This window comes from Arvicanthis niloticus, chromosome 15 (genome assembly GCF_011762505.2).
Source record: "Arvicanthis niloticus isolate mArvNil1 chromosome 15, mArvNil1.pat.X, whole genome shotgun sequence".
NCBI lineage: Eukaryota > Metazoa > Chordata > Mammalia > Rodentia > Muridae > Arvicanthis > Arvicanthis niloticus.
The window spans coordinates 68,051,080-68,064,583 of NC_047672.1; positions in this window are offsets into that span (position 1 = coordinate 68,051,080).

A 13,504-nucleotide genomic window follows, 5' to 3' on the forward strand; every position below is an offset into this window, starting at 1 on the left:
GGAGAAGGAATGGGATGAGGAACTCTGGGAGAGAAGACTTGGAGAGGGTAATGACTGAATTTTAAAAAAGTAAAAGTGATGATGATGATGATGATGATGATGATGATGATACTAATAAATTTTAGAAAAAGAATAATAAAGCCTTCTGGAACCTCAACGAAAATCTAAGACTTTCAAATCAACGGACAGAACGGACAGGACAGGCAAAATAAATAGTCGTATGCTATGCAGTAAGGGCTTAATTCTGCATGCTTCAATACTGATCTACTGAATAAGATATGACCAACGGTCCTACAGCAATAGGATTGTTTATGTGAGTAACCAAATAATCTCTTGCTTGGAACTGAAGCCTGTTTAACAAGAGCAAATTGTTAAACAATTAACCATTGTTTGCAGGTGGATGACCCCTGAAAACATGGCCAAAATCATGGCTGGTGAAGCCACAACCCCAGGAGGATCATTTAGTGATGCTGAGTGATCTTATTAAACTGCCCTCTAAATATTTATGTTCATATTCATAGATATATAGTGCTCTCAATGTTGTTCAGAAAAGCTTCTTAAGTGGGTACTACTTAATGTAGAGTCAAAACTGTTCAAAGTATTAGCTGTCAGTGCTCAGTTAAAGATGGAAAATTTTATACAAATACCCTCAAGGCTCAGAATTTGTAAGAATATAATGGATAAAAGATGAAGAGTAATACTGTAAAGTGATGCCTTCTATACATGGTATGGCTATTCTACACATTAACCCATAGCAGCTGTGACTTAAATATTACTTCATTAACAAAGAGGGAAATAGTTTCATATCCCCCTCAAAGACTTCATTCACATACCCTCATGAGTTTCGCCACTTGGTTTGGATAGGACAAACAAGTAAATAAGTAAATTGACAGGTGCACTAACATATCATTAGAGACCCGCAGATAGCTTTCCAAGGGAACCAGCATTCCGCTTCTTGTTGAAAACCAACAGAAAGAAAAGTCGCAGACGTAGTCTAACTCTGTGACTATTCAGAAAAGCAAAGCATATTTTGTAAAAAATCTGTTTGCGGAGGTTATATAAATGTGAGGAAAAACACACGTGCATATTACAGATACCAAAGCCTGGAATTATTAGGAAATGGTACTGTTTTAATGTGACCAGAAAGTTGTAGGATTACAAACTACTGTTTGTAAAAGTGAAATGGGTTTTATAAGTTGCAAATCTCCCTTGTTTTTCCATTGGTGATGACTGTTTATTGCATATATTTTTTTAAAGTCTTAAGCCTTCTAGAACCAGAAAGGTAACAGAAAACAAAAACAAACAAAAACCAGAATGCTTTGATTTGGGTTTTTTTTTTTTTTTGTTTTTTTTTTTTTTTTTTTTTTTTTTTTTTGTTTTTTTTTTTAGACAGTAGTAATCAAAGTATGTTCAATTTCTCAGAAGTAGTTTTCCAAAACTTTTCAAAGTCTCCAATAGTTTCATCCAAATCTTGATTTCAGGACTTGACACACTTTTCCTGATGACCTGTGATATTGTCTCACTACCTAAAATGTCATGTCAACAATGATTTCTGCTGTGTATATGAAACGGGCTGTCACAAGATTATGAAGAAACCATTGCAATTCTTAGCAATGTACTTTCTAATCTATCAGTTTCATTAATGCAATAGTTTTCTAACAAAGCAAATAATATTAACAGCTTTCACTGCAGTTCCTGGGCACATGTTAACGTGGTGCTACACGTAAAAGATAATATAACATTTATGTTTGGTTGCATCAGGGAGGCCAATGAGCCAACAGTGTGATTCCCAGCACTATGCTGCGTTTGGCTGACATTCCCTATTGAAGAAGCATTGTCTTAATTCTCTACACTTGCATTTTTATTTTTGACTTGTAGTAAACAACTTTCCCCTAGGGATTCTCATAACATTTTAATTTGCTTTTATTATTTTCATTGGAATCTCAAGTCATAATTCAAATCACATTCTGACCAATTGTTTTCTGGAAGTAATTTGCACAGGCTTTTAGGCAAAAGAAAAATATAATTGGTTTCACAAGAATCCCTGCCATAAACAACTTGTCATCCCATCTGTAATCCTCTTTTAAATAAAATTCTGATTTTTAAAAGATAATCAAGGCAACTTGAGGTGCAAAGATGAAATATATAAGCAGAAATTCTTTTTTATAGACTTGTATCTCAGTATATTTTGAGTTAGGCAAAAATGCTGGATATATTATAATAAAATTTTAAATTAAACCTTATATACAGTTAAAAATAAACACAAAGTAAGAAATAGGCTTAACATATTGATTTGCAACATAAAGAAAATACCATCTAGGTGGCCTGTCAAGGCATTTGTTAAGGATTTGATAAGACACAACAGAAGCTCTAGAATAGAGAAACACAAGGAAAACCAATGAGAAGTCAAACTATCATGTCACAAACAAGAGCATTTAGGAAGTGGGGCAAAAAGCCCAGGAGTGCAGAATTCTGGAAGGTGGATACGTGTTCTATATAATTTCTCATTTGATGTGTTTTTTCACAACTTCTTTATCCATGTTTATTCCTCTTCTTCCCGTGAGGAGCAACATGGGGTGCGTTCTCTTAGACACATGCCATCAAGAGTGATTTGTTCAGGGTGAAGAAATCACCCAGAAGTCAGGAATCTGCTACCAGGAATTCTAACTGGCTCAGATTAGCATAGTGTTAAGCAACTAGCACTAAATCTTGAAACCTTATTTAAATCATCTGGAAATAAAATATACTGATATTGAGACTGCACCTCAGTCTTCATTTATTAAGATGGAATGAGTGAACCGTGGGAACATAGGAAGGAACAGAAGGAAGAGTGGAATGAGTGGGAAGGCATGAAAGATGAGGAGGGAACAAACAAAACTCAGTAGCAAGCGATTTTGATATACATAAAACTTCAATATTGTTGGTATGTTGCTTTAGATGCAATGTTTAATTTACTTTTCATATGTATGTTCATCCACATTTTAAGGCTCTAAGAATTTGTGCAAATGAGACTCATTGTCTTCATGATACTTGTTACTAACCGTGAGAGAGATAAGCAGGGTCTAACCCCTGGTTCACAAGAATGTGTGCTTGCAGAAATAACTGAACCAAAGCAACTCTCAAATAGTACTGAGTTGAATAAATGAGACATAATGTATATGGACATGGACAAAAATTATTACTTGTGCATTGCAATTAGGACCTTTAAGAATCTAAGTGATTTTACTTTAGGTCATTCATTTTCAAGACATTCGAAAACTGAAAGTTTGAATGAATGATAAATATTGTTAATATCCTTTTACATATGAGGAATATATAGTTCTAGAGTTTTCCTAGAACTATGGAAGGACAGACACCAAGTGAAGAAATGTTGTTCATATTTAAACCAGCTAGTCTTAAACTCTGACTACGAGTGAGACTGATATAATATATTTAGTATATATAATATTTAATAATATATGTATATAAAGAGAGAAAGTAGAGCTATCTTTAAGACTGCTAAATTTAATGGCTTGTCAGAAGTGGAACTTGAAACAAATATTTCAGATATTTTAAAAAGAAGCATTATTTATGTCCTGGAATTCAAAAGATGATGCATGAAAGAAATGAAATGTAATTTCTATTTATAAGCTTCTTCCAATATTGTACATGGTAATACACACACACACACACACACACACACACACACACACTACCCTAACACAACTCCTCAAAGCTTAGTTGAACTATAAAAGGTAAATATGAGCTGAATTATTTTAAGTAAGAAGCATCATTTTTTAAAAATATATAAAAAGCAACAATTAAATAAGAACAAATCCATCAATGTTAGACTCATACAGTATATGGGATGGATCAAAACATATTTAAGAGCACAGAATCTTATTTTGTGCTAGAATGAATAGTTTAAAAAGAAACACCCAGATGGTAAAAAAATCCTAAGGGACCACTTTCCTTTATCTGGAATATGATTTTCCTTGAATCTCAATTAGAGAGCTGTTCAACATTACTCAAGCACATCAGATTAGTTTCATTTAAATTGCAGAAATAGACAAAGATGTCAACTGTCATCTACGTAATACACAAGAAACTGAAAATGTAGAATACAAAGCAAAGCTTTTTTACTTTTTTAACCAAAGTAGAAGTTTCAAGACAGAATTTATATTGTCATTATTTATAAATTGTGTAGTATACACACCAATTGTAATTCAGTTAAGCTAAATAAAATAATTAAACAACCTGATTAAATTAGAATTTTAATATTAAATATATAACTAGTATTAACCATTTACGATGAAAATTTAAAAAGGATTCTATTTGTAACAGTGACTAAATATGTATCTATCATTTCTGTATACGATAGATAGATAGATAGATAGATAGATAGATAGATAGATAGATAGATAGGTAGGTAGATAGATAGATAGATAGATAGATAGATAGATAGATAGATAGACAGATAGAATTGAGATGAACTAGATCACTGAATGGAAATTTAGATTTTGTAAAAAAAAATTATTTTTCTTGAAAATGGAAATTGAACATTCTGAAATCACTCCTCAGTGGATGATTTTTAACAAGGTGAGAAAATAATTTTAAAGAACTCACATTAAGACAGATAAAAATGAAAGGTGACAATTTGCTTAGCTATAAAAATTGATTAAAATTAAAATAATTAGAATAAAAACCACATATGGATTAAGATTGTTACTTACTCTAAATTATATGTAACATATAAGGAACATGACATATAATAAAAAGAACATTACAAATTGATGATGATCATATTTACTTTTTAACAATTTGTAAGGAAAATTTGACTTGTTACCTTATACACCAACTTTAATTACATACACCTGTATAGCTAAATTTTAAGTGAAACCATAACATTATATGAAGAAGATATGGGGAAACATTTAAATGTTATTAGCAACTTGAACCTTTTCTTGGATGATTCTGTTTTAAAAATCAATTATTCTTGTAATTAAATGAGAGCCTATGGGTTTCCATTAGGAGATGCATGGAATAATATACATGAATAGGAAGAAAATTCTATCTATAATTAAAGTGGGTACACAATGAAGAAAAAAGGAACAAAGGACTAAATGTTAGATTAGTGAAGAACATGTGATTGCTCTCATTTTGTCTTTCAGAGTCAATTTTCCTTCCAGTTGTTCCTCAGATTCTTGAACTAATTTCAATCTCACTAATGTTCTGATATAGAAGAAATAAAGCTTACTCTAATGAGCGGGCACTCAGATAATGTTGTTGAATGTGTATTGTATTTTATTTCCCATATTAAGCTACTTGTACAACCATATTCTCTATAATATTTGAGAAATGGCTAAAGAGAAACTGTGGGATGTTCCCTAGAAATGTGATGCCCCTGGGTTTGTAACATTGTCCTTTTTTGGGTTAAATAACTTTATTTGATTTGATGTAACTTGAGTGAAATGTCTCCTCTGGAATACATTCCCCTTTATTAAACTATGTGCTGTGTCAGGATGAGGTTTGATGTGTGCCAGGAAATTCCAGTGATAGAACCTTGATGACTACCTGGTGATATAGAAAGATGAAAGAAGCTTGTGAGAATGGGCCGAGTGGCCCTTAGGTTAGTCATATATAGTACCACTTGAACCTTGAATACTCTCAGGGACTCTGGGAGTTCTCATCAAAATGGGTTGTTATAAAAATAGAAAGCCTACCTCATCAATCTCTCTGCCTTCCTCTGTTGTCATGTGATCTCTTATGTGTTCTAACCATTATGTCCACTGATATAAAACAGAGACCAAAGACAGAGTGGCTTCATCTTGGAACTCTTACACTCCGAACTAAGCAAACTTTTTTAACCCATACTCTATTCCTCCTTAGAATTTTGCCATTGAAACAGAAAAATAATTAATATATTATATTAAGCCCCATACAAGTGCTTTTTGCTTTATTTGTGTTAATCATAACACAAATTTATTGATAACTAAATATATATTTGTTTTCTAATGCCTAACATTACCACAGTATCCTGTAGTTTCATGGTTTATGGATATATATGTATATATTCTTTGTCATATATATATAATATATATCCCAGAGTATACTCAATATCCAGGACATTTCAGGTACACAGAAAAATAGATGTTAAATAAATATGAAGGTAAATTATAAATTCACATATTTTCACAATGTTACTTAGTTTTAACACACCAAAGTAGCTCATCCAGCAAGCTTGGTAACAACTTTTAACTGTTAAATAGAATTTATTATAATAAAGAAAATAACACTCTAATATCATGTTAAGTAGCTACCTTGTAAAATTTAGATCCATTTTGTCTCAGACATGAGGTTATTAAATTCTTACATGTAGTGATGTATACCTTTGCACTCTTTGATAATTTTTTGTGTTAGGTTATATGAACTAAGATTCAAACTATGAGTCCACTGCTTCTATCCTGAGAGCATCAGCTGGGCAGGCACTGGATTAACGGATATACAAAGTCAAAAGGGGTTTTGTTGTAGACTCTCTGGAATTTAAGGATAAAGTTTCAAAAGCCTCAGACAAGCTCTAGCAACTCTTGGCACCAGTACACCACAGTTAAAGTAGGAAAGGAGGAGCCAGTTAGTTGTGTGCTTTAAAAGCTAAATGCTAAGCTTCAGACGAGCTTAGGCATTATCAAATTGTCATCCTTATCTTAAAAAGATTTCAGTTCTCTGCGATGTCTTCTAAAGCTAGCCCTGAAACCATAATTGCTATTAAATAGTAGTTTAATTGACAGTATTCCTAGCATGTATTTAAATGTAGTTAGTTTTCACAATATTTCTACAGGTTGTTTTAGAATTTTGTCACCATGATTAATAATTAAGGAGTTTTCATATCTATGTTAACCGTAAATAAGTAAAATTCAGAACTTCAAAAGATTAATTTAATGATTATCTAAATTGTTAAGTAAAAAACACAGCCAAGGAAAAATTTCTAGTTTGAGTACTTATTTTTATACAACAATTTTTAAGGTTTGTATCATTACATACATTAGGATGTAAAAAATTCTGTTTTAAATTCTATTAAGTATAGTTTTACAATGTCTAGAAAGCTGAGCAAGGCTTGCATTATGAACTCTTATCTTTATTTTTCAAAGTTATTGACATTTTGATAAAAAAAATTCCCAAATAAAAGGGATTCTGGTAAAGTTTTCTTGTATATTCAGAATCGGTTTCCAATGAATAGGGTGTCAGAATATTCCAGAGAATAACATTTTACAAACACATAAAATGCATCGAGCCATTTATGGTAAATGCTTGTACAGTGTCCCTGCATGGCTTTATTTCTGTCATAGGTCCATTTTCATTGTATATTCTCAATGTTTGGTGGAGCTTTTCTCTCTGTGTCACTGAGAATATTGTGAAAGGTTGAATATAAACAGGCTCAGATAGCAAATATAATGATAAAATAGGTAATACTTTGTTGAATTTTAGGGCAATGATAATGATTTGGAGTAGGGTGTTAACAAATGACTTCTTGAAACTCAAAGTTCTACTATAATTTCTATGTACATAGTCTGCCAATTATAGTTTTACAGATTCATAGAGCAGCTTGTAGTCTGCTATCCAGTCATCATTGTTCATGAATTTTTAACAATCATGTAGTGTTGATCCCAGACTGCACTGTGAACTCACCAATATTTTACCCCCAAAGGTAGACACCCACATATAGTTACACATGGGGGCAAAATTTCAAAAAATACCATCATTTACATATCAAATATATCGATGGAAATACAGCAAAGAGCCTTTGTCCATAATATTTCCTTAACAACATACTTTCTGTAGTCTAATGCATCCAGCTCCAATGATTTCAAGAGTATGCTGATACATGTTTATGAAGCACAAGGGAGGAGGCTTGTTTTGTAGTTCACACACCCACAATGGCTAATTTAAAGCTATCAACATGTTTTCAATCATTAGAGTTAAGTAGCTAGGCACAAAAGCACACAATCAGGTAGCATTTTACAATGCACAGTCAGTATAACAAGTCTCAAAAGCATAAGCAATAACATGTAATAGACGATTAAATATTATTTATTTGGTATGTTTGTCACTGCTCACTCTATTTACTTGTAAATTTATATAACTTATTTTTAAATAGCTGCTTAACAACTGGTAGCAAAATTCCTGAATATTTAACAATCATTTCTAGAAGGCTAGTATAAGCTTGTTACACATTCTTAGAACTCCTCTGTTTTCTACATCCCTGCCAATTATGGTACAGCAACAAATTGTAAGTCCAAATGAGAGGTTCTACAGAGAGATGACAAAGGGACATTGTCACACTCTGCCAAAACATGCACTCAAGGTCATTGTCAGGATGTCCTGTGACATTTTCCTATTCCTTTCTATAAAATACAGCAGCAGAGCTGTGACCATCTGTCATTTCAGAGCCAGAGATGTCATCACGTTTAAATACGAGTGTTGGTATGGAGGCCAGCCAGAGACAGACACAACACATACACTCTGCCCTCTCTTGTATAACTTTCCTAAAAACACCTTCTGGCAAACAGCAGTCCTAAGAACACAAATCAGGATTCAGAATGCCAAATGCTATTATTATTAGCACAGCCAGTAGAGAGCAAGAAACAGTTCCTCTATGAAGGTGTTGCTCTGATCCAAGTTCAGCTTTTTGATAAGCTCATAAAACACGTTATCATTTCATCTCATTATATTCTGAAGGTCTTAAATCTCTATTTTAACAAGAGCAGCAAAAAGCTTAGAGAAATTATGCCATTTCTTCATGGGAATAAATCACATGAAAAGATTTGAAGTTAACTGTGCCTAGTGTCAGATCCACTCCCAAGTAATTGTACTATAACTACCTAAGGTAGTGATGACATTTATAGTAAAGATTGATGTTTGAGTAGCACTTATAATCTAAGCAATAGTCTCAGTGCTTCACGGGCACTAATTTATGTTCATCATATCTAGACATTAATTAGTACATTTTCCCTATTGTAAGATATTAACTCTTGTAGACATATCCTTGACTTGAGAATAACACTTATAGAAAATGTGTAGTGTGAGTCATATCTATTGTACTATCCATCCTAAATCAATAATATTGAAACATTAAAAATTGACATTTCAAGATTTAGGAAAAGTGATGAATTACCCCTTTACTACTAAGGAAAAAAACAATGAGAAACTAAATTAGGAACTACAAGATATAAGGATAATGTAAAAACAAAAATTATATACTATGAATGGTCAGTTCAATTTTTTAAGGTCCCCAAAAAGAGCTGTAGATGATTTTGATGCTGCTCACTTAATAAGCAAGCTTGTCGGTAAAATAATGCTTTTGATTTAAAATAATGAGAGACTGAGTAATTAATCCTTATAGGGTAAAAGACAAATTTCAGGCTATCCTTGAAGCACTCTCTTTATATAGATCTTCATGCTTAAGACCAATTAGAAACTAAGCTGTACGCTTGAGGTTCTCAGAATCTGAACCACCAACCAAACAGCATACACATACACAGGCTGGACCTCGGTGTTCCTGCAGACATGTAGCAGGTGTGCAGCTTCTTCTTTATTTAGGTCCTGATCAACTGGAGCGGGGGCTATCACAAAAGTATGTGAGACATGTTCTTCTAGCTGAGTTGCTTTGTCTAGCCTCAATGGGAGAGGAAATGCCTAGCCTCTCAGAGACTTAAAGTGCCAGGATGGAGGGATACCCAGGAGTGGCCCCACCAGCTCAGAGGGGAAGAGGAGGGGAGAAGGGGGAAGGGTCGTGGGAGGGGTGATCAGTAGGGGGCAGTGAGTATGATGTAAAGTGAATAAGAAAGAAATAAAGTTTAAAAATAGATAAATTAATAAATAAATTTGTAAATAATTCAATTAGAAAGCAAGTGGTTTGTAGACAATAATTTCATCCTTTGTTTAAAGGCTTAAATGAGGTCACCTGGATTAAGAAGAGATTCATCATAAACATGTTCTCTTAATTACTGACTGCAGGGCCTGTTGCACTCACTGAGACCTAGAAGACAGAGCCTCATGAAGGGACATTCCACATGGCAGGCGTTTGTGAAGCCTTATTCACTAGTGCACATCGGAAGCAGTCAATCCTGAAGTTCTACATGCTGTTGTTAAATAATTTATCCAACCAGAGTTATTCATCCCTCTGCTCCTCCCATTCCCACTCCCTTCCTATTCCTTCTCCCCTAGATCTACTCAGTTATCTCTTTATATGCAAAACAGCAAGCCTCCCAGGATATCAACCAAATACAGCATAGCAAGAAACAGTAAGACTAGGGACAAACTCTCATATCAAGTCTGGATGAAGCAACACAGTAGGATGCAAGGGATCTCAGGAGAAGGCAAAAGTGTCAGATACACCCTCGCTCCCACTGTTAGCAGTCCTATAAAAATCCCATGCTAAACAACCATAACATATATGCAGAGGCATATGTATATGTGTATATATATGTGCATAGTTGCAATATATATATATATATATATATATATATATATATATATATATTTATTTGCATCTTCGGTCTCTGCGAGCTATGTGCCCTGCTTAGTCAATTCTGTGGACCATCTCATGTCCTCAACTCCTCTTGCCCCTACAATCCCTCATCCCCTCTTCTGGTGGGTCCTCTGAGCTCAGACTAATGTTTGACCGTGGATTTCTATATCTGATCCCATGAGTTGCTGAATGATGCTCTAAGCAATTGGGGTAGACAAAAATATGTAACAGAATTTCATTGATTATTAGGATATTTCATTGATTATTTTTGTTTGATTGGTTGGTTCTGTCCTAGGACTCAGGGCTATCTAGTGTCAGTCATGGAGTCTTATGGTGTGGGTCATTTAGACCAGTTATTGGTTGGCTACTCCTACAACTTTTACCCAACCATTGCCTCGACATATATTGCAAAGGCGTATTGTATGTCAAAGGTTTGTGGCTGAGTTGGTATTCCAGTCCTGCCCAAAACCCTGCCTCATTACCCAGTTCAGGCTCCATGTTTTCATTATTAGAGGACCTGGCTAGGATCACACTCATAGATTCCAGGGAGTTTCCATTGCACTAGATTCCCATACAGTCGCTGAAATGCTCCCCAATCCCATTTGTCTCTCCTTGTGCTCTCTCCCTCCATCACTATCCCACCTGATCCCTCGTGCTCCCTTCCTCACCTGCTCCCATTCCACAAAAGGTATTTATTTTATTTCTCCTTCCCATGGAGATCCAAGCATTCCCTGGGAGGCCTTTTTATTACTTAGACGTTCTGAGTCTGTGGATTGTAACATGATTCCTTACTTGCAAATACATACCATGATTGTCTTTCTTGGGCCTGGGTTACCTCACTCAGGATGATTTTTTTATAGTTTCATCAGTTTGCCTACAAATTTCATGATGTCATTTTTAACATCTGAGCAATAATCTATAATGTAAACGTATCACATTTTCTTTAACCATTCTTCGGTTTTTTTCCAGTTTCTGGCTATTATGAATAAGGCTGCTATGAACATAGTTGAGCAAGCGTCCTTGTGGTACAGTGAAGGGTCCTTTGGGTATATAGCCTAAAGTGATGCAGCTGGATTTTGAGGTACATAAATGCCCAGTTTTCTGAGTAGCTATCATATGGAGCCCCATAGTGGCTGTAAGAGTTCACACTCCTCCCGGCTATGGAGGAGTCTTCCCCTTGCTCCACATCTTCACCACCATGAGCTATCACTTGTGCTATTGCTCTTAGCCATTTTGACAGATCTAAGATGAAATCTCAAAGTAGTTTCAATTTGCATTTCTACTATAGGACATTGAGGATTTTCGAGTCTCTCTTAGCCATTTGAGAGTCCCCTAATGAGAAATACCTGTTTAAATCTGTACCTCATTTTTAAATTGGAATGTTTTGTTGATGTCAACTTTCTTGAGTTCTTCATATATTTAGCCATGTATTTGATGTGGTGTCCATGAAAATTATTTCCCATTGTGTAGGCTGACATTTTGTCAGTTTAATCAGTTTCCAGTTTTTAGTTGTTAATTTTAGTGCTTGTATTATCAGTGTTCTGTTCAGAAAGTTAATTCCTGTGCCAATGTATTCAAATCTATTCCCTACTTTCTTTCCTATCAGGTGCAGCGTGTTTGGCTTTATGTTCAGTTCTTTGATCCACTTGAACTTGAGTTTCGTGCAGTGTAATAGATATAGATCTATTTTTATTCTCCTACATGTCAGGATTCAGGTAGAGCATCACCATTTGTTGTAGATGCTTTTCTTTCCATTGTGAGTTTCTGGCTTCTTTATTAAAAATCAGGTGCCTTGGCTATTGCTCTGTAGTAAAGCTTGAAATCAGGAATGAGAATGCCTTTGAGAGTACTTTTTACTGTTCAGGATTTCTTTTAACATGAAGTTGAGAATTGTTCTTTCAATGTCTGTGAAATATTGTTCTGCATTTTGATAGGGATTGTCTGGAATCCATAAACTGCTTTTGGTAACATGTCCACTTTAACTAGGTTAATCCTACCAATCCATGAGTATAGAAAATCCTTCCATTTTATGATATTTTCATTTTTTTCAAAGGTTTTAAGTTTTATTCTATAAATTTTCCACTTGTTTTGTTCAAGTTACCCCAAGTTATTTTTATTTGAGGCTATCTGTGAAGGGTGTTGTTTTCTGATTTCTTTGGGCATTCTTTTGTCCTTTGTGCAAAGGATAACTACTGAATTTTTTGAGTTGTGTGTGTGTGTGTGTGTGTGGTGTGTGTGTACATGATAGCTTACATATGAAAGTCAGACAATTTATGGGAGGCAATTTTCTATTTTGCCATGTGGAATCTAGGGATTGAGTCTAGGTCTAGAAGTAAGCACCCTTACCATTTTAAACCTTTAATTCTTGTAATGATCTTAAGTAGATATGATTTTATCACTCATAATCCAATATGATTATTCCTATGACTCAGTAAGAAATTGTTTTTAACTCCTTAAAAATAAATAATAATATTAACTACTATTTATCCATTTCAGATATCATAGTATTTAAACTTACTTTTATAGCAATTATATGTGTACTAGCTTCCTTTTTAAAGATTCATTTAAAAGACATGAATGTGATAAGAAACTTTTTTCTAGACTTTGGCAAAATTTCCTCACCAAAACCATCTATCTTTAACAAATACTTTTGTGTGGGTAAAAACTACTTTGCTTCTTCCTTCCTTCCTTCCTTCCTTCCTTCCTTCCTTCCTTCCTTCCTTCCTTCCTTTCTTTCTTTCTTTAATAGAGAACAGATTGTTTTGTCTCTTTCTTTCGAAGATTTTAGTTCATCACAGTGGGGAATTTATAGCAGGCAGAGCAGCACTCCTTGAGGATAGAGCAGAGAGAAGCCTGCAGCAGCACATTGCCCTTCTTCCCCCTTCTATTCACATGTAGCACTCTCCCCTATGAGAGGGTGACTCCATGCAGTCAGTCTCATCTCCCTAGTTACCCTCTCTGGAACCTCCCTCCCAGACTTGTACTGCCATATACTTT